Source organism: Amia ocellicauda, unplaced genomic scaffold (assembly GCF_036373705.1).
Source record: "Amia ocellicauda isolate fAmiCal2 unplaced genomic scaffold, fAmiCal2.hap1 HAP1_SCAFFOLD_68, whole genome shotgun sequence".
Taxonomy (NCBI): Eukaryota; Metazoa; Chordata; class Actinopteri; order Amiiformes; family Amiidae; genus Amia; species Amia ocellicauda.
Window position 1 is genome coordinate 272501 of NW_027102996.1, and position 23633 is coordinate 296133.

At 43.5% G+C, this 23633-nt stretch overlaps 18 non-coding genes and 2 pseudogenes across 18 annotated transcripts; all 20 read right to left on the minus strand.

Annotated features, from left to right (window-relative positions):
* Positions 1-1055: 1055 nt before the first annotated feature.
* On the minus strand, positions 1056-1174 carry LOC136741471 (5S ribosomal RNA). The gene has a single exon (XR_010814162.1). It is a non-coding gene; the product is annotated as a 5S ribosomal RNA (ribosomal RNA).
* Positions 1175-2229: 1055 nt separating this feature from the next.
* Positions 2230-2348, minus strand: LOC136741328 (5S ribosomal RNA). Its single transcript, XR_010814026.1, has one exon. It is a non-coding gene; the product is annotated as a 5S ribosomal RNA (ribosomal RNA).
* A 1055-nt stretch (positions 2349-3403) lies between these two features.
* On the minus strand, positions 3404-3532 carry LOC136741720 (uncharacterized; annotated as a pseudogene).
* Positions 3533-4598: 1066 nt separating this feature from the next.
* Positions 4599-4717, minus strand: LOC136741511 (5S ribosomal RNA). Its single transcript, XR_010814201.1, has one exon. It is a non-coding gene; the product is annotated as a 5S ribosomal RNA (ribosomal RNA).
* A 1055-nt stretch (positions 4718-5772) lies between these two features.
* Positions 5773-5891, minus strand: LOC136741657 (5S ribosomal RNA). Its single transcript, XR_010814341.1, has one exon. It is a non-coding gene; the product is annotated as a 5S ribosomal RNA (ribosomal RNA).
* Positions 5892-6946: 1055 nt separating this feature from the next.
* LOC136741330 (5S ribosomal RNA) lies at positions 6947-7065 on the minus strand. The gene has a single exon (XR_010814028.1). It is a non-coding gene; the product is annotated as a 5S ribosomal RNA (ribosomal RNA).
* A 1066-nt stretch (positions 7066-8131) lies between these two features.
* Positions 8132-8250, minus strand: LOC136741607 (5S ribosomal RNA). The gene has a single exon (XR_010814292.1). It is a non-coding gene; the product is annotated as a 5S ribosomal RNA (ribosomal RNA).
* Positions 8251-9316: 1066 nt separating this feature from the next.
* Positions 9317-9435, minus strand: LOC136741585 (5S ribosomal RNA). The gene has a single exon (XR_010814271.1). It is a non-coding gene; the product is annotated as a 5S ribosomal RNA (ribosomal RNA).
* Positions 9436-10501: 1066 nt separating this feature from the next.
* Positions 10502-10620, minus strand: LOC136741590 (5S ribosomal RNA). The gene has a single exon (XR_010814276.1). It is a non-coding gene; the product is annotated as a 5S ribosomal RNA (ribosomal RNA).
* Positions 10621-11686: 1066 nt separating this feature from the next.
* LOC136741608 (5S ribosomal RNA) lies at positions 11687-11805 on the minus strand. The gene has a single exon (XR_010814293.1). It is a non-coding gene; the product is annotated as a 5S ribosomal RNA (ribosomal RNA).
* A 1066-nt stretch (positions 11806-12871) lies between these two features.
* Positions 12872-12990, minus strand: LOC136741331 (5S ribosomal RNA). Its single transcript, XR_010814029.1, has one exon. It is a non-coding gene; the product is annotated as a 5S ribosomal RNA (ribosomal RNA).
* Positions 12991-14056: 1066 nt separating this feature from the next.
* On the minus strand, positions 14057-14175 carry LOC136741669 (5S ribosomal RNA). Its single transcript, XR_010814352.1, has one exon. It is a non-coding gene; the product is annotated as a 5S ribosomal RNA (ribosomal RNA).
* A 1066-nt stretch (positions 14176-15241) lies between these two features.
* LOC136741332 (5S ribosomal RNA) lies at positions 15242-15360 on the minus strand. Its single transcript, XR_010814030.1, has one exon. It is a non-coding gene; the product is annotated as a 5S ribosomal RNA (ribosomal RNA).
* Positions 15361-16416: 1056 nt separating this feature from the next.
* LOC136741334 (5S ribosomal RNA) lies at positions 16417-16535 on the minus strand. Its single transcript, XR_010814031.1, has one exon. It is a non-coding gene; the product is annotated as a 5S ribosomal RNA (ribosomal RNA).
* A 1066-nt stretch (positions 16536-17601) lies between these two features.
* LOC136741670 (5S ribosomal RNA) lies at positions 17602-17720 on the minus strand. Its single transcript, XR_010814353.1, has one exon. It is a non-coding gene; the product is annotated as a 5S ribosomal RNA (ribosomal RNA).
* Positions 17721-18786: 1066 nt separating this feature from the next.
* Positions 18787-18905, minus strand: LOC136741335 (5S ribosomal RNA). The gene has a single exon (XR_010814032.1). It is a non-coding gene; the product is annotated as a 5S ribosomal RNA (ribosomal RNA).
* A 1056-nt stretch (positions 18906-19961) lies between these two features.
* LOC136741679 (uncharacterized) lies at positions 19962-20090 on the minus strand (annotated as a pseudogene).
* A 1069-nt stretch (positions 20091-21159) lies between these two features.
* On the minus strand, positions 21160-21278 carry LOC136741544 (5S ribosomal RNA). The gene has a single exon (XR_010814231.1). It is a non-coding gene; the product is annotated as a 5S ribosomal RNA (ribosomal RNA).
* Positions 21279-22333: 1055 nt separating this feature from the next.
* Positions 22334-22452, minus strand: LOC136741364 (5S ribosomal RNA). Its single transcript, XR_010814060.1, has one exon. It is a non-coding gene; the product is annotated as a 5S ribosomal RNA (ribosomal RNA).
* Positions 22453-23508: 1056 nt separating this feature from the next.
* Positions 23509-23627, minus strand: LOC136741336 (5S ribosomal RNA). Its single transcript, XR_010814033.1, has one exon. It is a non-coding gene; the product is annotated as a 5S ribosomal RNA (ribosomal RNA).
* Between the last annotated feature and the right edge of the window lie 6 nt (positions 23628-23633).

Genomic DNA, 23633 nt, shown 5'->3' on the forward strand with positions numbered 1-23633 from the left:
CAGGGAGGCTGTCCCTGACGCTCTACTTAAAGGGAAGGCAATATCCGTTTCTGCCGCTCATACTTGCAGTTGAACTGTCTCTCTACTCTAAAGTCCGGGACACACCAGCACGCCGCAGACAGTCCCTGCTAACACGAAACGTTGTGGCAACGTTGTGCGTTAGCTGGGGTGCCACACCAGACCGGAACTATATATTACAAAACGAACACATTGTCTTGATAAAACAGCTGTAATTGAGTGCCTGACACGCCAGTCAAGCGCAATCTTGAGAAGGTGTGCATTTCAGTAAGGATTTCAATTGACATGCAGTATGAAACTGAAAGGAGGTTGCATCACTATGATGCATAACATTGCATGTATTGTATTTTCAAGTGTGTGCATTCATCCTGTTGTCATTTTGTTTTGAAAGCAGAAGAATCATTCAACAGGTTGCTGAGACAAATGTAAACCAGTAAAACATATGAAGAGAAACAAACCTTGAATATAAGTTCAGTTGTTTAAACATTTGACAAACTATGGTGAGGGGGTAAGAAAACACACAAATCCAGCAGCTCCTGTATTTCAATACACCAGAACCCAATATTATTGGCGAGTCGGGTAGTCCATCTTCACAGTTCGAGGGCAGGCATCATTTCAGTAATTTCATCCCGTTGCATTCACATCCGTGCCTTGAATGAGATTGAATGTGATCTTTGCTCTCAAGTATGTTCCCAAGTTTTACACTTTCGTGCTTTGCATGAATGGGAATGGAACCGTGTGTGTTGAATGAGGCTCCTTGTGAGCACTGAACTTTGTCCGGTGGAGTTCCTTTTTGTGTTGCTGTAATTGTGTCATTTCTCGATGAGAAAGATTAGGCAACATTTAGTCACTTCTAGCCATGATGCTCAATTTATTTACGAATGTACCCTAGTTACTAGGGACCGTTTACGTTGGAGAACAAGATCTATTGTATGCCTGTGTATTTGGGGAAGTCAAATCTGAAATAATGATGAAATTGCGTGTATCCAAAGTTAAAACTCGTGATTTGTCGCCCTCTGGTGTGTAAAAGATGCAAAAGCTTACAGCACCTGGTATTCCCAGGCAGTCTCCCATCCAAGTACTGACCAGGCCCGAGCCTGCTTAGCTTCCGAGATCGGACGAGATCGGGCGTTTTCAGGCTAGTATGGCCGTAAGCCAGGGAGGCTGTCCCTGACGCTCTACTTAAAGGGAAGGCAATATCCGTTTCTGCCGCTCATACTTGCAGTTGAACTGTCTCTCTACTCTAAAGTCCGGGACACACCAGCGCGCCGCAGACAGTCCCTGCTAACACGAAACGTTGTGGCAACGTTGTGCGTTAGCTGGGGTGCCACACCAGACCGGAACTATATTTTACAAAACGAACACATTGTCTTGATAATACAGCTGTAATTGAGTGCCTGACACGCCAGTCAAGCGCAATCTTGAGAAGGTGTGCATTTCAGTAAGGATTTCAATTGACATGCAGTATGAAACTGAAAGGAGGTTGCATCACTATGATGCATAACATTGCATGTATTGTATTTTCAAGTGTGTGCATTCATCCTGTTGTCATTTTGTTTTGAAAGCAGAAGAATCATTCAACAGGTTGCTGAGACAAATGTAAACCAGTAAAACATATGAAGAGAAACAAACCTTGAATATAAGTTCAGTTGTTTAAACATTTGACAAACTATGGTGAGGGGGTAAGAAAACACACAAATCCAGCAGCTCCTGTATTTCAATACACCAGAACCCAATATTATTGGCGAGTCGGGTAGTCCATCATCACAGTTCGAGGGCAGGCATCATTTCAGTAATTTCATCCCGTTGCATTCACATCCGTGCCTTGAATGAGATTGAATGTGATCTTTGCTCTCAAGTATGTTCCCAAGTTTTACACTTTCGTGCTTTGCATGAATGGGAATGGAACCGTGTGTGTTGAATGAGGCTCCTTGTGAGCACTGAACTTTGTCCGGTGGAGTTCCTTTTTGTGTTGCTGTAATTGTGTCATTTCTCGATGAGAAAGATTAGGCAACATTTAGTCACTTCTAGCCATGATGCTCAATTTATTTACGAATGTACCCTAGTTACTACGGACCGTTTACGTTGGAGAACAAGATCTATTGTATGCCTGTGTATTTGGGGAAGTCAAATCTGAAATAATGATGAAATTGCGTGTATCCAAAGTTAAAACTCGTGATTTGTCGCCCTCTGGTGTGTAAAAGATGTAAAAGCTTACAGCACCTGGTATTCCCAGGCGGTCTCCCATCCAAGTACTGACCAGGCCCGAGCCTGCTTAGCTTCCGAGATCGGACGAGATCGGGCGTATTCAGGCTAGTATGGCCGTAAGCCAGAGAGGCTGTCCCTGACGCTCTACTTAAAGGGAAGGCAATATCCGTTTCTGCCGCTCATACTTGCAGTTGAACTGTCTCTCTACTCTAAAGTCCGGGACACACCAGCGCGCCGCAGACAGTCCCTGCTAACACGAAACGTTGTGGCAACGTTGTGCGTTAGCTGGGGTGCCACACCAGACCGGAACTATATATTACAAAACGAACACATTGTCTTGATAAAACAGCTGTAATTGAGTGCCTGACACGCCAGTCAAGCGCAATCTTGAGAAGGTGTGCATTTCAGTAAGGATTTCAATTGACATGCAGTATGAAACTGAAAGGAGGTTGCATCACTATGATGCATAACATTGCATGTATTGTATTTTCAAGTGTGTGCATTCATCCTGTTGTCATTTTGTTTTGAAAGCAGAAGAATCATTCAACAGGTTGCTGAGACAAATGTAAACCAGTAAAACATATGAAGAGAAACAAACCTTGAATATAAGTTCAGTTGTTTAAACATTTGACAAACTATGGTGAGGGGGTAAGAAAACACACAAATCCAGCAGCTCCTGTATTTCAATACACCAGAACCCAATATTATTGGCGAGTCGGGTAGTCCATCATCACAGTTCGAGGGCAGGCATCATTTCAGTAATTTCATCCCGTTGCATTCACATCCGTGCCTTGAATGAGATTGAATGTGATCTTTGCTCTCAAGTATGTTCCCAAGTTTTACACTTTCGTGCTTTGCATGAATGGGAATGGAACCGTGTGTGTTGAATGAGGCTCCTTGTGAGCACTGAACTTTGTCCGGTGGAGTTCCTTTTTGTGTTGCTGTAATTGTGTCATTTCTCGATGAGAAAGATTAGGCAACATTTAGTCACTTCTAGCCATGATGCTCAATTTATTTATGAATGTACCCTAGTTACTAGGGACCGTTTACGTTGGAGAACAAGATCTATTGTATGCCTGTGTATTTGGGGAAGTCAAATCTGAAATAATGATGAAATTGCGTGTATCCAAAGTTAAAACTCGTGATTTGTCGCCCTCTGGTGTGTAAAAGATGCAAAAGCTTGCAGCTCCTGGTATTCCCAGGCGGTCTCCCATCCAAGTACTGACCAGGCCCGAGCCTGCTTAGCTTCCGAGATCGGACGAGATCGGACGAGATCGGGCGTATTCAGGCTAGTATGGCCGTAAGCCAGGGAGGCTGTCCCTGACGCTCTACTTAAAGGGAAGGCAATATCCGTTTCTGCCGTTCATACTTACAGTTGAACTGTCTCTCTACTCTAAAGCCCGGGACACACCAGCGCGCCGCAGACAGTCCCTGCTAACACGCCACGTTGTGGCAACATTGTGGCAACGTTGTGCGTTAGCTGGGGTGCCACACCAGACCGGAAATATATTTTACAAAACGAACACATTCTCTTGATAAAACAGCTGTAATTGAGTGCCTGACACGCCAGTCAAGCGCAATCTTGAGAAGGTGTGCATTTCAGTAAGGATTTCAATTGACATGCAGTATGAAACTGAAAGGAGGTTGCATCACTATGATGCATAACATTGCATGTATTGTATTTTCAAGTGTGTGCATTCATCCTGTTGTCATTTTGTTTTGAAAGCAGAAGAATCATTCAACAGGTTGCTGAGACAAATGTAAACCAGTAAAACAAATGAAGAGAAACAAACCTTGAATATAAGTTCAGTTGTTTAAACATTTGACAAACTATGGTGAGGGGGTAAGAAAACACACAAATCCAGCAGCTCCTGTATTTCAATACACCAGAACCCAATATTATTGGCGAGTCGGGTAGTCCATCATCACAGTTCGAGGGCAGGCATCATTTCAGTAATTTCATCCCGTTGCATTCACATCCGTGCCTTGAATGAGATTGAATGTGATCTTTGCTCTCAAGTATTTTCCCAAGTTTTACACTTTCGTGCTTTGCATGAATGGGAATGGAACCGTGTGTGTTGAATGAGGCTCCTTGTGAGCACTGAACTTTGTCCGGTGGAGTTCCTTTTTGTGTTGCTGTAATTGTGTCATTTCTCGATGAGAAAGATTAGGCAACATTTAGTCACTTCTAGCCATGATGCTCAATTTATTTACGAATGTACACTAGTTACTAGGGACCGTTTACGTTGGAGAACAAGATCTATTCTATGCCTGTGTATTTGGGGAAGTCAAATCTGAAATAATGATGAAATTGCGTGTATCCAAAGTTAAAACTCGTGATTTGTCGCCCTCTGGTGTGTAAAAGATGCAAAAGCTTACAGCACCTGGTATTCCCAGGCGGTCTCCCATGCAAGTACTGACCAGGCCCGAGCCTGCTTAGCTTCCGAGATCGGACGAGATCGGGCGTATTCAGGCTAGTATGGCCGTAAGCCAGGGAGGCTGTCCCTGACCCTCTACTTAAAGGGAAGGCAATATCCGTTTCTGCCGCTCATACTTGCAATTGAACTGTCTCTCTACTCTAAAGTCCGGGACACACCAGCGCGCCGCAGACAGTCCCTGCTAACACGAAACGTTGTGGCAACGTTGTGCGTTAGCTGGGGTGCCACACCAGACCGGAACTATATATTACAAAACGAACACATTGTCTTGATAAAACAGCTGTAATTGAGTGCCTGACACGCCAGTCAAGCGCAATCTTGAGAAGGTGTGCATTTCAGTAAGGATTTCAATTGACATGCAGTATGAAACTGAAAGGAGGTTGCATCACTATGATGCATAACATTGCATGTATTGTATTTTCAAGTGTGTGCATTCATCCTGTTGTCATTTTGTTTTGAAAGCAGAAGAATCATTCAACAGGTTGCTGAGACAAATGTAAACCAGTAAAACATATGAAGAGAAACAAACCTTGAATATAAGTTCAGTTGTTTAAACATTTGACAAACTATGGTGAGGGGGTAAGAAAACACACAAATCCAGCAGCTCCTGTATTTCAATACACCAGAACCCAATATTATTGGCGAGTCGGGTAGTCCATCATCACAGTTCGAGGGCAGGCATCATTTCAGTAATTTCATCCCGTTGCATTCACATCCGTGCCTTGAATGAGATTGAATGTGATCTTTGCTCTCAAGTATGTTCCCAAGTTTTACACTTTCGTGCTTTGCATGAATGGGAATGGAACCGTGTGTGTTGAATGAGGCTCCTTGTGAGCACTGAACTTTGTCCGGTGGAGTTCCTTTTTGTGTTGCTGTAATTGTGTCATTTCTCGATGAGAAAGATTAGGCAACATTTAGTCACTTCTAGCCATGATGCTCAATTTATTTACGAATGTACACTAGTTACTAGGGACCGTTTACGTTGGAGAACAAGATCTATTCTATGCCTGTGTATTTGGGGAAGTCAAATCTGAAATAATGATGAAATTGCGTGTATCCAAAGTTAAAACTCGTGATTTGTCGCCCTCTGGTGTGTAAAAGATGCAAAAGCTTACAGCACCTGGTATTCCCAGGCGGTCTCCCATGCAAGTACTGACCAGGCCCGAGCCTGCTTAGCTTCCGAGATCGGACGAGATCGGGCGTATTCAGGCTAGTATGGCCTTAAGCCAGGGAGGCTGTCCCTGACCCTCTACTTAAAGGGAAGGCAATATCCGTTTCTGCCGCTCATACTTGCAATTGAACTGTCTCTCTACTCTAAAGTCCGGGACACACCAGCGCGCCGCAGACAGTCCCTGCTAACACGAAACGTTGTGGCAACGTTGTGCGTTAGCTGGGGTGCCACACCAGACCGGAACTATATATTACAAAACGAACACATTGTCTTGATAAAACAGCTGTAATTGAGTGCCTGACACGCCAGTCAAGCGCAATCTTGAGAAGGTGTGCATTTCAGTAAGGATTTCAATTGACATGCAGTATGAAACTGAAAGGAGGTTGCATCACTATGATGCATAACATTGCATGTATTGTATTTTCAAGTGTGTGCATTCATCCTGTTGTCATTTTGTTTTGAAAGCAGAAGAATCATTCAACAGGTTGCTGAGACAAATGTAAACCAGTAAAACATATGAAGAGAAACAAACCTTGAATATAAGTTCAGTTGTTTAAACATTTGACAAACTATGGTGAGGGGGTAAGAAAACACACAAATCCAGCAGCTCCTGTATTTCAATACACCAGAACCCAATATTATTGGCGAGTCGGGTAGTCCATCATCACAGTTCGAGGGCAGGCATCATTTCAGTAATTTCATCCCGTTGCATTCACATCCGTGCCTTGAATGAGATTGAATGTGATCTTTGCTCTCAAGTATGTTCCCAAGTTTTACACTTTCGTGCTTTGCATGAATGGGAATGGAACCGTGTGTGTTGAATGAAGCTCCTTGTGAGCACTGAACTATGTCCGGTGGAGTTCCTTTTTGTGTTGCTGTAATTGTGTCATTTCTCGATGAGAAAGATTAGGCAACATTTAGTCACTTCTAGCCATGATGCTCAATTTATTTACGAATGTACCCTAGTTACTAGGGACCGTTTACGTTGGAGAACAAGATCTATTGTATGCCTGTGTATTTGGGGAAGTCAAATCTGAAATAATGATGAAATTGCGTGTATCCAAAGTTAAAACTCGTGATTTGTCGCCCTCTGGTGTGTAAAAGATGCAAAAGCTTACAGCACCTGGTATTCCCAGGCGGTCTCCCATCCAAGTACTGACCAGGCCCGAGCCTGCTTAGCTTCCGAGATCGGACGAGATCGGGCGTATTCAGGCTAGTATGGCCGTAAGCCAGGGAGGCTGTCCCTGACGCTCTACTTAAAGGGAAGGCAATATCCGTTTCTGCCGTTCATACTTACAGTTGAACTGTCTCTCTACTCTAAAGCCCGGGACACACCAGCGCGCCGCAGACAGTCCCTGCTAACACGCCACGTTGTGGCAACATTGTGGCAACGTTGTGCGTTAGCTGGGGTGCCACACCAGACCGGAACTATATATTACAAAACGAACACATTCTCTTGATAAAACAGCTGTAATTGAGTGCCTGACACGCCAGTCAAGCGCAATCTTGAGAAGGTGTGCATTTCAGTAAGGATTTCAATTGACATGCAGTATGAAACTGAAAGGAGGTTGCATCACTATGATGCATAACATTGCATGTATTGTATTTTCAAGTGTGTGCATTCATCCTGTTGTCATTTTGTTTTGAAAGCAGAAGAATCATTCAACAGGTTGCTGAGACAAATGTAAACCAGTAAAACATATGAAGAGAAACAAACCTTGAATATAAGTTCAGTTGTTTAAACATTTGACAAACTATGGTGAGGGGGTAAGAAAACACACAAATCCAGCAGCTCCTGTATTTCAATACACCAGAACCCAATATTATTGGCGAGTCGGGTAGTCCATCATCACAGTTCGAGGGCAGGCATCATTTCAGTAATTTCATCCCGTTGCATTCACATCCGTGCCTTGAATGAGATTGAATGTGATCTTTGCTCTCAAGTATGTTCCCAAGTTTTACACTTTCGTGCTTTGCATGAATGGGAATGGAACCGTGTGTGTTGAATGAGGCTCCTTGAGAGCACTGAACTTTGTCCGGTGGAGTTCCTTTTTGTGTTGCTGTAATTGTGTCATTTCTCGATGAGAAAGATTAGGCAACATTTAGTCACTTCTAGCCATGATGCTCAATTTATTTACGAATGTACCCTAGTTACTAGGGACCGTTTACGTTGGAGAACAAGATCTATTGTATGCCTGTGTATTTGGGGAAGTCAAATCTGAAATAATGATGAAATTGCGTGTATCCAAAGTTAAAACTCGTGATTTGTCGCCCTCTGGTGTGTAAAAGATGCAAAAGCTTACAGCACCTGGTATTCCCAGGCGATCTCCCATCCAAGTACTGACCAGGCCCGAGCCTGCTTGGCTTCCGAGATCGGACGAGATCGGGCGTATTCAGGCTAGTATGGCCGTAAGCCAGGGAGGCTGTCCCTGACGCTCTACTTAAAGGGAAGGCAATATCCGTTTCTGCCGCTCATACTTGCAAATTAACTGTCTCTCTACTCTAAAGTCCGGGACACACCAGCGCGCCGCAGACAGTCCCTGCTAACACGAAACGTTGTGGCAACATTGTGGCAACGTTGTGCGTTAGCTGGGGTGCCACACCAGACCGGAACTATATATTACAAAACGAACACATTGTATTGATAAAACAGCTGTAATTGAGTGCCTGACACGCCAGTCAAGCGCAATCTTGAGAAGGTGTGCATTTCAGTAAGGATTTCAATTGACATGCAGTATGAAACTGAAAGGAGGTTGCATCACTATGATGCATAACATTGCATGTATTGTATTTTCAAGTGTGTGCATTCATCCTGTTGTCATTTTGTTTTGAAAGCAGAAGAATCATTCAACAGGTTGCTGAGACAAATGTAAACCAGTAAAACATATGAAGAGAAACAAACCTTGAATATAAGTTCAGTTGTTTAAACATTTGACAAACTATGGTGAGGGGGTAAGAAAACACACAAATCCAGCAGCTCCTGTATTTCAATACACCAGAACCCAATATTATTGGCGAGTCGGGTAGTCCATCATCACAGTTCGAGGGCAGGCATCATTTCAGTAATTTCATCCCGTTGCATTCTCATCCGTGCCTTGAATGAGATTGAATGTGATCTTTGCTCTCAAGTATGTTCCCAAGTTTTACACTTTCGTGCTTTGCATGAATGGGAATGGAACCGTGTGTGTTGAATGAGGCTCCTTGTGAGCACTGAACTTTGTCCGGTGGAGTTCCTTTTTGTGTTGCTGTAATTGTGTCATTTCTCGATGAGAAAGATTAGGCAACATTTAGTCACTTCTAGCCATGATGCTCAATTTATTTACGAATGTACCCTAGTTACTAGGGACCGTTTACGTTGGAGAACAAGATCTATTGTATGCCTGTGTATTTGGGGAAGTCAAATCTGAAATAATGATGAAATTGCGTGTATCCAAAGTTAAAACTCGTGATTTGTCGCCCTCTGGTGTGTAAAAGATGCAAAAGCTTACAGCACCTGGTATTCCCAGGCGGTCTCCCATCCAAGTACTGACCAGGCCCGAGCCTGCTTAGTTTCCGAGATCGGACGAGATCGGGCGTATTCAGGCTAGTATGGCCGTAAGCCATGGAGGCTGTCCCTGACGCTCTACTTAAAGGGAAGGCAATATTCATTTCCGCCGTTCATACTTACAGTTGAACTGTCTCTCTACTCTAAAGCCCGGGACACACCAGCGCGCCGCAGACAGTCCCTGCTAACACGCCACGTTGTGGCAACATTGTGGCAACGTTGTGCGTTAGCTGGGGTGCCACACCAGACCGGAACTATATATTACAAAACGAACACATTGTCTTGATAATACAGCTGTAATTGAGTGCCTGACACGCCAGTCAAGCGCAATCTTGAGAAGGTGTGCATTTCAGTAAGGATTTCAATTGACATGCAGTATGAAACTGAAAGGAGGTTGCATCACTATGATGCATAACATTGCATGTATTGTATTTTCAAGTGTGTGCATTCATCCTGTTGTCATTTTGTTTTGAAAGCAGAAGAATCATTCAACAGGTTGCTGAGACAAATGTAAACCAGTAAAACATATGAAGAGAAACAAACCTTGAATATAAGTTCAGTTGTTTAAACATTTGACAAACTATGGTGAGGGGGTAAGAAAACACACAAATCCAGCAGCTCCTGTATTTCAATACACCAGAACCCAATATTATTGGCGAGTCGGGTAGTCCATCATCACAGTTCGAGGGCAGGCATCATTTCAGTAATTTCATCCCGTTGCATTCACATCCGTGCCTTGAATGAGATTGAATGTGATCTTTGCTCTCAAGTATGTTCCCAAGTTTTACACTTTCGTGCTTTGCATGAATGGGAATGGAACCGTGTGTGTTGAATGAGGCTCCTTGTGAGCACTGAACTTTGTCCGGTGGAGTTCCTTTTTGTGTTGCTGTAATTGTGTCATTTCTCGATGAGAAAGATTAGGCAACATTTAGTCACTTCTAGCCATGATGCTCAATTTATTTACGAATGTACCCTAGTTACTAGGGACCGTTTACGTTGGAGAACAAGATCTATTGTATGCCTGTGTATTTGGGGAAGTCAAATCTGAAATAATGATGAAATTGCGTGTATCCAAAGTTAAAACTCGTGATTTGTCGCCCTCTGGTGTGTAAAAGATGCAAAAGCTTACAGCACCTGGTATTCCCAGGCGGTCTCCCATGCAAGTACTGACCAGGCCCGAGCCTGCTTAGCTTCCGAGATCGGACGAGATCGGGCGTATTCAGACTAGTATGGCCGTAAGCCAGGAATGCTGTCCCTGACGCTCTACTTAAAGGGAAGGCAATATCCGTTTCTGCCGTTCATACTTACAGTTGAACTGTCTCTCTACTCTAAAGCCCGGGACACACCAGCGCGCCGCAGACAGTCCCTGCTAACACGCCACGTTGTGGCAACATTGTGGCAACGTTGTGCGTTAGCTGGGGTGCCACACCAGACCGGAACTATATTTTACAAAACGAACACATTGTCTTGATAATACAGCTGTAATTGAGTGCCTGACATGCCAGTCAAGCGCAATCTTGAGAAGGTGTGCATTTCAGTAAGGATTTCAATTGACATGCAGTATGAAACTGAAAGGAGGTTGCATCACTATGATGCATAACATTGCATGTATTGTATTTTCAAGTGTGTGCATTCATCCTGTTGTCATTTTGTTTTGAAAGCAGAAGAATCATTCAACAGGTTGCTGAGACAAATGTAAACCAGTAAAACATATGAAGAGAAACAAACCTTGAATATAAGTTCAGTTGTTTAAACATTTGACAAACTATGGTGAGGGGGTAAGAAAACACACAAATCCAGCAGCTCCTGTATTTCAATACACCAGAACCCAATATTATTGGCGAGTCGGGTAGTCCATCATCACAGTTCGAGGGCAGGCATCTTTTCAGTAATTTCATCCCGTTGCATTCACATCCGTGCCTTGAATGAGATTGAATGTGATCTTTGCTCTCAAGTATGTTCCCAAGTTTTACACTTTCGTGCTTTGCATGAATGGGAATGGAACCGTGTGTGTTGAATGAGGCTCCTTGTGAGCACTGATCTTTGTCCGGTGGAGTTCCTTTTTGTGTTGCTGTAATTGTGTCATTTCTCGATGAGAAAGATTAGGCAACATTTAGTCACTTCTAGCCATGATGCTCAATTTATTTACGAATGTACCCTAGTTACTAGGGACCGTTTACGTTGGAGAACAAGATCTATTGTATGCCTGTGTATTTGGGGAAGTCAAATCTGAAATAATGATGAAATTGCGTGTATCCAAAGTTAAAACTCGTGATTTGTCGCCCTCTGGTGTGTAAAAGATGCAAAAGCTTACAGCACCTGGTATTCCCAGGCGATCTCCCATCCAAGTACTGACCAGGCCCGAGCCTGCTTGGCTTCCGAGATCGGACGAGATCGGGCGTATTCAGGCTAGTATGGCCGTAAGCCAGGGAGGCTGTCCCTGACGCTCTACTTAAAGGGAAGGCAATATCCGTTTCTGCCGCTCATACTTGCAAATTAACTGTCTCTCTACTCTAAAGTCCGGGACACACCAGCGCGCCGCAGACAGTCCCTGCTAACACGAAACGTTGTGGCAACATTGTGGCAACGTTGTGCGTTAGCTGGGGTGCCACACCAGACCGGAACTATATATTACAAAACGAACACATTGTATTGATAAAACAGCTGTAATTGAGTGCCTGACACGCCAGTCAAGCGCAATCTTGAGAAGGTGTGCATTTCAGTAAGGATTTCAATTGACATGCAGTATGAAACTGAAAGGAGGTTGCATCACTATGATGCATAACATTGCATGTATTGTATTTTCAAGTGTGTGCATTCATCCTGTTGTCATTTTGTTTTGAAAGCAGAAGAATCATTCAACAGGTTGCTGAGACAAATGTAAACCAGTAAAACATATGAAGAGAAACAAACCTTGAATATAAGTTCAGTTGTTTAAACATTTGACAAACTATGGTGAGGGGGTAAGAAAACACACAAATCCAGCAGCTCCTGTATTTCAATACACCAGAACCCAATATTATTGGCGAGTCGGGTAGTCCATCATCACAGTTCGAGGGCAGGCATCATTTCAGTAATTTCATCCCGTTGCATTCTCATCCGTGCCTTGAATGAGATTGAATGTGATCTTTGCTCTCAAGTATGTTCCCAAGTTTTACACTTTCGTGCTTTGCATGAATGGGAATGGAACCGTGTGTGTTGAATGAGGCTCCTTGTGAGCACTGAACTTTGTCCGGTGGAGTTCCTTTTTGTGTTGCTGTAATTGTGTCATTTCTCGATGAGAAAGATTAGGCAACATTTAGTCACTTCTAGCCATGATGCTCAATTTATTTACGAATGTACCCTAGTTACTAGGGACCGTTTACGTTGGAGAACAAGATCTATTGTATGCCTGTGTATTTGGGGAAGTCAAATCTGAAATAATGATGAAATTGCGTGTATCCAAAGTTAAAACTCGTGATTTGTCGCCCTCTGGTGTGTAAAAGATGCAGAAGCTTACAGCACCTGGTATTCCCAGGCGGTCTCCCATCCAAGTACTGACCAGGCCCGAGCCTGCTTAGCTTCCGAGATCGGACGAGATCGGGCGTATTCAGGCTAGTATGGCCGTAAGCCATGGAGGCTGTCCCTGACGCTCTACTTAAAGGGAAGGCAATATTCATTTCCGCCGTTCATACTTACAGTTGAACTGTCTCTCTACTCTAAAGCCCGGGACACACCAGCGCGCCGCAGACAGTCCCTGCTAACACGCCACGTTGTGGCAACATTGTGGCAACGTTGTGCGTTAGCTGGGGTGCCACACCAGACCGGAACTATATATTACAAAACGAACACATTGTCTTGATAATACAGCTGTAATTGAGTGCCTGACACGCCAGTCAAGCGCAATCTTGAGAAGGTGTGCATTTCAGTAAGGATTTCAATTGACATGCAGTATGAAACTGAAAGGAGGTTGCATCACTATGATGCATAACATTGCATGTATTGTATTTTCAAGTGTGTGCATTCATCCTGTTGTCATTTTGTTTTGAAAGCAGAAGAATCATTCAACAGGTTGCTGAGACAAATGTAAACCAGTAAAACATATGAAGAGAAACAAACCTTGAATATAAGTTCAGTTGTTTAAACATTTGACAAACTATGGTGAGGGGGTAAGAAAACACACAAATCCAGCAGCTCCTGTATTTCAATACACCAGAACCCAATATTATTGGCGAGTCGGGTAGTCCATCATCACAGTTCGAGGGCAGGCATCATTTCAGTAATTTCATCCCGTTGCATTCACATCCGTGCCTTGAATGAGATTGAATGTGATCTTTGCTCTCAAGTATGTTCCCAAGTTTTACACTTTCGTGCTTTGCATGAATGGGAATGGAACCGTGTGTGTTGAATGAGGCTCCTTGTGAGCACTGAACTTTGTCCGGTGGAGTTCCTTTTTGTGTTGCTGTAATTGTGTCATTTCTCGATGAGAAAGATTAGGCAACATTTAGTCACTTCTAGCCATGATGCTCAATTTATTTACGAATGTACCCTAGTTACTAGGGACCGTTTACGTTGGAGAACAAGATCTATTGTATGCCTGTGTATTTGGGGAAGTCAAATCTGAAATAATGATGAAATTGCGTGTATCCAAAGTTAAAACTCGTGATTTGTCGCCCTCTGGTGTGTAAAAGATGCAAAAGCTTACGGGACCTGGTATTCCCAGGCGGTCTCCCATGCAAGTACTGACCAGGCCCGAGCCTGCTTAGCTTCCGAGATCGGACGAGATCGGGCGTATTCAGACTAGTATGGCCGTAAGCCAGGAATGCTGTCCCTGACGCTCTACTTAAAGGGAAGGCAATATCCGTTTCTGCCGTTCATACTTACAGTTGAACTGTCTCTCTACTCTAAAGCCCGGGACACACCAGCGCGCCGCAGACAGTCCCTGCTAACACGCCACGTTGTGGCAACATTGTGGCAACGTTGTGCGTTAGCTGGGGTGCCACACCAGACCGGAACTATATTTTACAAAACGAACACATTGTCTTGATAATACAGCTGTAATTGAGTGCCTGACATGCCAGTCAAGCGCAATCTTGAGAAGGTGTGCATTTCAGTAAGGATTTCAATTGACATGCAGTATGAAACTGAAAGGAGGTTGCATCACTATGATGCATAACATTGCATGTATTGTATTTTCAAGTGTGTGCATTCATCCTGTTGTCATTTTGTTTTGAAAGCAGAAGAATCATTCAACAGGTTGCTGAGACAAATGTAAACCAGTAAAACATATGAAGAGAAACAAACCTTGAATATAAGTTCAGTTGTTTAAACATTTGACAAACTATGGTGAGGGGGTAAGAAAACACACAAATCCAGCAGCTCCTGTATTTCAATACACCAGAACCCAATATTATTGGCGAGTCGGGTAGTCCATCATCACAGTTCGAGGGCAGGCATCTTTTCAGTAATTTCATCCCGTTGCATTCACATCCGTGCCTTGAATGAGATTGAATGTGATCTTTGCTCTCAAGTATGTTCCCAAGTTTTACACTTTCGTGCTTTGCATGAATGGGAATGGAACCGTGTGTGTTGAATGAGGCTCCTTGTGAGCACTGATCTTTGTCCGGTGGAGTTCCTTTTTGTGTTGCTGTAATTGTGTCATTTCTCGATGAGAAAGATTAGGCAACATTTAGTCACTTCTAGCCATGATGCTCAATTTATTTACGAATGTACCCTAGTTACTAGGGACCGTTTACGTTGGAGAACAAGATCTATTGTATGCCTGTGTATTTGGGGAAGTCAAATCTGAAATAATGATGAAATTGCGTGTATCCAAAGTTAAAACTCGTGATTTGTCGCGCTCTGGTGTGTAAAAGATGCAAAAGCTTACAGCACCTGGTATTCCCAGGCGGTCTCCCATCCAAGTACTGACCAGGCCCGAGCCTGCTTAGCTTCCGAGATCGGACGAGATCGGGCGTATTCAGGCTAGTATGGCCGTAAGCCAGGGAGGCTGTCCCTGACGCTCTACTTAAAGGGATGGCAATATCCGTTTCTGCCGTTCATACTTACAGTTGAACTGTCTCTCTACTCTAAAGCCCGGGACACACCAGCGCGCCGCAGACAGTCCCTGCTAATATGCCACGTTGTGGCAACGTTGTGCGTTAGCTGGGGTGCCACACCAGACCGGAACTATATTTTACAAAACGAACACATTTGTCTTGATAAAACAGCTGTAATTGAGTGCCTGACACGCCAGTCAAGCGCAATCTTGAGAAGGTGTGCATTTCAGTAAGGATTTCAATTGACATGCAGTATGAAACTGAAAGGAGGTTGCATCACTATGATGCATAACATTGCATGTATTGTATTTTCAAGTGTGTGCATTCATCTTGTTGTCATTTTGTTTTGAAAGCAGAAGAATCATTCAACAGGTTGCTGAGACAAATGTAAACCAGTAAAACATATGAAGAGAAACAAACCTTGAATATAAGTTCAGTTGTTTAAACATTTGACAAACTATGGTGAGGGGGTAAGAAAACACACAAATCCAGCAGCTCCTGTATTTCAATACACCAGAACCCAATATTATTGGCGAGTCGGGTAGTCCATCATCACAGTTCGAGGGCAGGCATCATTTCAGTAATTTCATCCCGTTGCATTCACATCCGTGCCTTGAATGAGATTGAATGTGATCTTTGCTCTCAAGTATGTTCCCAAGTTTTACACTTTCGTGCTTTGCATGAATGGGAATGGAACCATGTGTGTTGAATGAGGCTCCTTGTGAGCACTGAACTTTGTCCGGTGGAGTTCCTTTTTGTGTTGCTGTAATTGTGTCATTTCTCGATGAGAAAGATTAGGCAACATTTAGTCACTTCTAGCCATGATGCTCAATTTATTTACGAATGTACCCTAGTTACTAGGGACCGTTTACGTTGGAGAACAAGATCTATTGTATGCCTGTGTATTTGGGGAAGTCAAATCTGAAATAATGATGAAATTGCGTGTATCCAAAGTTAAAACTCGTGATTTGTCGCCCTCTGGTGTGTAAAAGATGCAAAAGCTTACAGCACCTGGTATTCCCAGGCGGTCTCCCATCCAAGTACTGACCAGGCCCGAGCCTGCTTAGCTTCCGAGATCGGACGAGATCGGGCGTATTCAGGCTAGTATGGCCGTAAGCCATGGAGGCTGTCCCTGACGCTCTACTTAAAGGGAAGGCAATATTCATTTCCGCCGTTCATACTTACAGTTGAACTGTCTCTCTACTCTAAAGCCCGGGACACACCAGCGCGCCGCAGACAGTCCCTGCTAACACGCCACGTTGTGGCAACATTGTGGCAACGTTGTGCGTTAGCTGGGGTGCCACACCAGACCGGAACTATATATTACAAAACGAACACATTGTCTTGATAATACAGCTGTAATTGAGTGCCTGACACGCCAGTCAAGCGCAATCTTGAGAAGGTGTGCATTTCAGTAAGGATTTCAATTGACATGCAGTATGAAACTGAAAGGAGGTTGCATCACTATGATGCATAACATTGCATGTATTGTATTTTCAAGTGTGTGCATTCATCCTGTTGTCATTTTGTTTTGAAAGCAGAAGAATCATTCAACAGGTTGCTGAGACAAATGTAAACCAGTAAAACATATGAAGAGAAACAAACCTTGAATATAAGTTCAGTTGTTTAAACATTTGACAAACTATGGTGAGGGGGTAAGAAAACACACAAATCCAGCAGCTCCTGTATTTCAATACACCAGAACCCAATATTATTGGCGAGTCGGGTAGTCCATCATCACAGTTCGAGGGCAGGCATCATTTCAGTAATTTCATCCCGTTGCATTCACATCCGTGCCTTGAATGAGATTGAATGTGATCTTTGCTCTCAAGTATGTTCCCAAGTTTTACACTTTCGTGCTTTGCATGAATGGGAATGGAACCGTGTGTGTTGAATGAGGCTCCTTGTGAGCACTGAACTTTGTCCGGTGGAGTTCCTTTTTGTGTTGCTGTAATTGTGTCATTTCTCGATGAGAAAGATTAGGCAACATTTAGTCACTTCTAGCCATGATGCTCAATTTATTTACGAATGTACCCTAGTTACTAGGGACCGTTTACGTTGGAGAACAAGATCTATTGTATGCCTGTGTATTTGGGGAAGTCAAATCTGAAATAATGATGAAATTGCGTGTATCCAAAGTTAAAACTCGTGATTTGTCGCCCTCTGGTGTGTAAAAGATGCAAAAGCTTACGGGACCTGGTATTCCCAGGCGGTCTCCCATGCAAGTACTGACCAGGCCCGAGCCTGCTTAGCTTCCGAGATCGGACGAGATCGGGCGTATTCAGACTAGTATGGCCGTAAGCCAGGAATGCTGTCCCTGACGCTCTACTTAAAGGGAAGGCAATATCCGTTTCTGCCGTTCATACTTACAGTTGAACTGTCTCTCTACTCTAAAGCCCGGGACACACCAGCGCGCCGCAGACAGTCCCTGCTAACACGCCACGTTGTGGCAACATTGTGGCAACGTTGTGCGTTAGCTGGGGTGCCTAACCAGACCGGAACTATATTTTACAAAACGAACACATTGTCTTGATAATACAGCTGTAATTGAGTGCCTGACATGCCAGTCAAGCGCAATCTTGAGAAGGTGTGCATTTCAGTAAGGATTTCAATTGACATGCAGTATGAAACTGAAAGGAGGTTGCATCACTATGATGCATAACATTGCATGTATTGTATTTTCAAGTGTGTGCATTCATCCTGTTGTCATTTTGTTTTGAAAGCAGAAGAATCATTCAACAGGTTGCTGAGACAAATGTAAACCAGTAAAACATATGAAGAGAAACAAACCTTGAATATAAGTTCAGTTGTTTAAACATTTGACAAACTATGGTGAGGGGGTAAGAAAACACACAAATCCAGCAGCTCCTGTATTTCAATACACCAGAACCCAATATTATTGGCGAGTCGGGTAGTCCATCATCACAGTTCGAGGGCAGGCATCTTTTCAGTAATTTCATCCCGTTGCATTCACATCCGTGCCTTGAATGAGATTGAATGTGATCTTTGCTCTCAAGTATGTTCCCAAGTTTTACACTTTCGTGCTTTGCATGAATGGGAATGGAACCGTGTGTGTTGAATGAGGCTCCTTGTGAGCACTGATCTTTGTCCGGTGGAGTTCCTTTTTGTGTTGCTGTAATTGTGTCATTTCTCGATGAGAAAGATTAGGCAACATTTAGTCACTTCTAGCCATGATGCTCAATTTATTTACGAATGTACCCTAGTTACTAGGGACCGTTTACGTTGGAGAACAAGATCTATTGTATGCCTGTGTATTTGGGGAAGTCAAATCTGAAATAATGATGAAATTGCGTGTATCCAAAGTTAAAACTCGTGATTTGTCGCGCTCTGGTGTGTAAAAGATGCAAAAGCTTACAGCACCTGGTATTCCCAGGCGGTCTCCCATCCAAGTACTGACCAGGCCCGAGCCTGCTTAGCTTCCGAGATCGGACGAGATCGGGCGTATTCAGGCTAGTATGGCCGTAAGCCAGGGAGGCTGTCCCTGACGCTCTACTTAAAGGGATGGCAATATCCGTTTCTGCCGTTCATACTTACAGTTGAACTGTCTCTCTACTCTAAAGCCCGGGACACACCAGCGCGCCGCAGACAGTCCCTGCTAATATGCCACGTTGTGGCAACGTTGTGCGTTAGCTGGGGTGCCACACCAGACCGGAACTATATTTTACAAAACGAACACATTTGTCTTGATAAAACAGCTGTAATTGAGTGCCTGACACGCCAGTCAAGCGCAATCTTGAGAAGGTGTGCATTTCAGTAAGGATTTCAATTGACATGCAGTATGAAACTGAAAGGAGGTTGCATCACTATGATGCATAACATTGCATGTATTGTATTTTCAAGTGTGTGCATTCATCTTGTTGTCATTTTGTTTTGAAAGCAGAAGAATCATTCAACAGGTTGCTGAGACAAATGTAAACCAGTAAAACATATGAAGAGAAACAAACCTTGAATATAAGTTCAGTTGTTTAAACATTTGACAAACTATGGTGAGGGGGTAAGAAAACACACAAATCCAGCAGCTCCTGTATTTCAATACACCAGAACCCAATATTATTGGCGAGTCGGGTAGTCCATCATCACAGTTCGAGGGCAGGCATCATTTCAGTAATTTCATCCCGTTGCATTCACATCCGTGCCTTGAATGAGATTGAATGTGATCTTTGCTCTCAAGTATGTTCCCAAGTTTTACACTTTCGTGCTTTGCATGAATGGGAATGGAACCATGTGTGTTGAATGAGGCTCCTTGTGAGCACTGAACTTTGTCCGGTGGAGTTCCTTTTTGTGTTGCTGTAATTGTGTCATTTCTCGATGAGAAAGATTAGGCAACATTTAGTCACTTCTAGCCATGATGCTCAATTTATTTATGAATGTACCCTAGTTACTAGGGACCGTTTACGTTGGAGAACAAGATCTATTGTATGCCTGTGTATTTGGGGAAGTCAAATCTGAAATAATGATGAAATTGCGTGTATCCAAAGTTAAAACTTGTGATTTGTCGCCCTCTGGTGTGTAAAAGATGCAAAAGCTTACAGCACCTGGTATTCCCAGGCGGTCTCCCATCCAAGTACTGACCAGGCCCGAGCCTGCTTAGCTTCCGAGATCGGACGAGATCGGACGAGATCGGGCGTATTCAGGCTAGTATGGCCGTAAGCCAGGGAGTCTGTCCCTGACGCTCTACTTAAAGGGAAGGCAATATCCGTTTCTGCCGTTCATACTTACAGTTGAACTGTCTCTCTACTCTAAAGCCCGGGACACACCAGCGCGCCGCAGACAGTCCCTGCTAACACGCCACGTTGTGGCAACATTGTGGCAACGTTGTGCGTTAGCTGGGGTGCCACACCAGACCGGAAATATATATTACAAAACGAACACATTCTCTTGATAAAACAGCTGTAATTGAGTGCCTGACACGCCAGTCAAGCGCAATCTTGAGAAGGTGTGCATTTCAGTAAGGATTTCAATTGACATGCAGTATGAAACTGAAAGGAGGTTGCATCACTATGATGCATAACATTGCATGTATTGTATTTTCAAGTGTGTGCATTCATCCTGTTGTCATTTTGTTTTGAAAGCAGAAGAATAATTTTTGCTGAGGTTGCTGAGACAAATGTAAACCAGTAAAACATATGAAGAGAAACAAACCTTGAATATAAGTTCAGTTGTTTAAACATTTGACAAACTATGGTGAGGGGGTAAGAAAACACACAAATCCAGCAGCTCCTGTATTTCAATACACCAGAACCCAATATTATTGGCGAGTCGGGTAGTCCATCATCACAGTTCGAGGGCAGGCATCATTTCAGTAATTTCATCCCGTTGCATTCACATCCGTGCCTTGAATGAGATTGAATGTGATCTTTGCTCTCAAGTATGTTCCCAAGTTTTACATTTTCGTGCTTTGCATGAATGGGAATGGAACCGTGTGTGTTGAATGAGGCTCCTTGTGAGCACTGAACTTTGTCCGGTGGAGTTCCTTTTTGTGTTGCTGTAATTGTGTCATTTCTCGATGAGAAAGATTAGGCAACATTTAGTCACTTCTAGCCATGATGCTCAATTTATTTACGAATGTACACTAGTTTCTAGGGACCGTTTACGTTGGAGAACAAGATCTATTCTATGCCTGTGTATTTGGGGAAGTCAAATCTGAAATAATGATGAAATTGCGTGTATCCAAAGTTAAAACTCGTGATTTGTCGCCCTCTGGTGTGTAAAAGATGCAAAAGCTTACAGCACCTGGTATTCCCAGGCAGTCTCCCATCCAAGTACTGACCAGGCCCGAGCCTGCTTAGCTTCCGAGATCGGACGAGATCGGGCGTATTCAGGCTAGTATGGCCGTAAGCCAGGGAGGCTGTCCCTGACGCTCTACTTAAAGGGAAGGCAATATCCGTTTCTTCCGCTCATACTTGCAATTGAACTGTCTCTCTACTCTAAAGTCCGGGACACACCAGCGCGCCGCAGACAGTCCCTGCTAACACGAAACGTTGTGGCAACGTTGTGCGTTAGCTGGGGTGCCACACCAGACCGGAACTATATATTACAAAACGAACACATTGTCTTGATAAAACAGCTGTAATTGAGTGCCTGACACGCCAGTCAAGTGCAATCTTGAGAAGGTGTGCATTTCAGTAAGGATTTCAATTGACATGCAGTATGAAACTGAAAGGAGGTTGCATCACTATGATGCATAACATTGCATGTATTGTATTTTCAAGTGTGTGCATTCATCCTGTTGTCATTTTGTTTTGAAAGCAGAAGAATCATTCAACAGGTTGCTGAGACAAATGTAAACCAGTAAAACATATGAAGAGAAACAAACCTTGAATATAAGTTCAGTTGTTTAAACATTTGACAAACTATGGTGAGGGGGTAAGAAAACACACAAATCCAGCAGCTCCTGTATTTCAATACACCAGAACCCAATATTATTGGCGAGTCGGGTAGTCCATCATCACAGTTCGAGGGCAGGCATCATTTCAGTAATTTCATCCCGTTGCATTCACATCCGTGCCTTGAATGAGATTGAATGTGATCTTTGCTCTCAAGTATGTTCCCAAGTTTTACACTTTCGTGCTTTGCATGAATGGGAATGGAACCGTGTGTGTTGAATGAAGCTCCTTGTGAGCACTGAACTTTGTCCGGTGGAGTTCCTTTTTGTGTTGCTGTAATTGTGTCATTTCTCGATGAGAAAGATTAGGCAACATTTAGTCACTTCTAGCCATGATGCTCAATTTATTTACGAATGTACCCTAGTTACTAGGGACCGTTTACGTTGGAGAACAAGATCTATTGTATGCCTGTGTATTTGGGGAAGTCAAATCTGAAATAATGATGAAATTGCGTGTATCCAAAGTTAAAACTCGTGATTTGTCGCCCTCTGGTGTGTAAAAGATGCAAAAGCTTACAGCACCTGGTATTCCCAGGCGGTCTCCCATCCAAGTACTGACCAGGCCTGAGCCTGCTTAGCTTCCGAGATCGGACGAGATCGGGCGTATTCAGGCTAGTATGGCCGTAAGCCAGGGAGGCTGTCCCTGACGCTCTACTTAAAGGGAAGGCAATATCCGTTTCTGCCGTTCATACTTACAGTTGAACTGTCTCTCTACTCTAAAGCCCGGGACACACCAGCGCGCCGCAGACAGTCCCTGCTAATATGCCACGTTGTGGCAACGTTGTGCGTTAGCTGGGGTGCCACACCAGACCGGAACTATATTTTACAAAACGAACACATTTGTCTTGATAAAACAGCTGTAATTGAGTGCCTGACACGCCAGTCAAGCGCAATCTTGAGAAGGTGTGCATTTCAGTAAGGATTTCAATTGACATGCAGTATGAAACTGAAAGGAGGTTGCATCACTATGATGCATAACATTGCATGTATTGTATTTTCAAGTGTGTGCATTCATCCTGTTGTCATTTTGTTTTGAAAGCAGAAGAATCATTCAACAGGTTGCTGAGACAAATGTAAACCAGTAAAACATATGAAGAGAAACAAACCTTGAATATAAGTTCAGTTGTTTAAACATTTGACAAACTATGGTGAGGGGGTAAGAAAACACACAAATCCAGCAGCTCCTGTATTTCAATACACCAGAACCCAATATTATTGGCGAGTCGGGTAGTCCATCATCACAGTTCGAGGGCAGGCATCATTTCAGTAATTTCATCCCGTTGCATTCACATCCGTGCCTTGAATGAGATTGAATGTGATCTTTGCTCTCAAGTATGTTCCCAAGTTTTACACTTTCGTGCTTTACATGAATGGGAATGGAACCGTGTGTGTTGAATGAGGCTCCTTGTGAGCACTGAACTTTGTCCGGTGGAGTTCCTTTTTGTGTTGCTGTAATTGTGTCATTTCTCGATGAGAAAGATTAGGCAACATTTAGTCACTTCTAGCCATGATGCTCAATTTATTTACGAATGTACCCTAGTTACTAGGGACCGTTTACGTTGGAGAACAAGATCTATTGTATGCCTGTGTATTTGGGGAAGTCAAATCTGAAATAATGATGAAATTGCGTGTATCCAAAGTTAAAACTCGTGATTTGTCGCGCTCTGGTGTGTAAAAGATGCAAAAGCTTACAGCACCTGGTATTCCCAGGCGGTCTCCCATCCAAGTACTGACCAGGCCCGAGCCTGCTTAGCTTCCGAGATCGGACGAGATCGGGCGTATTCAGGCTAGTATGGCCGTAAGCCAGGGA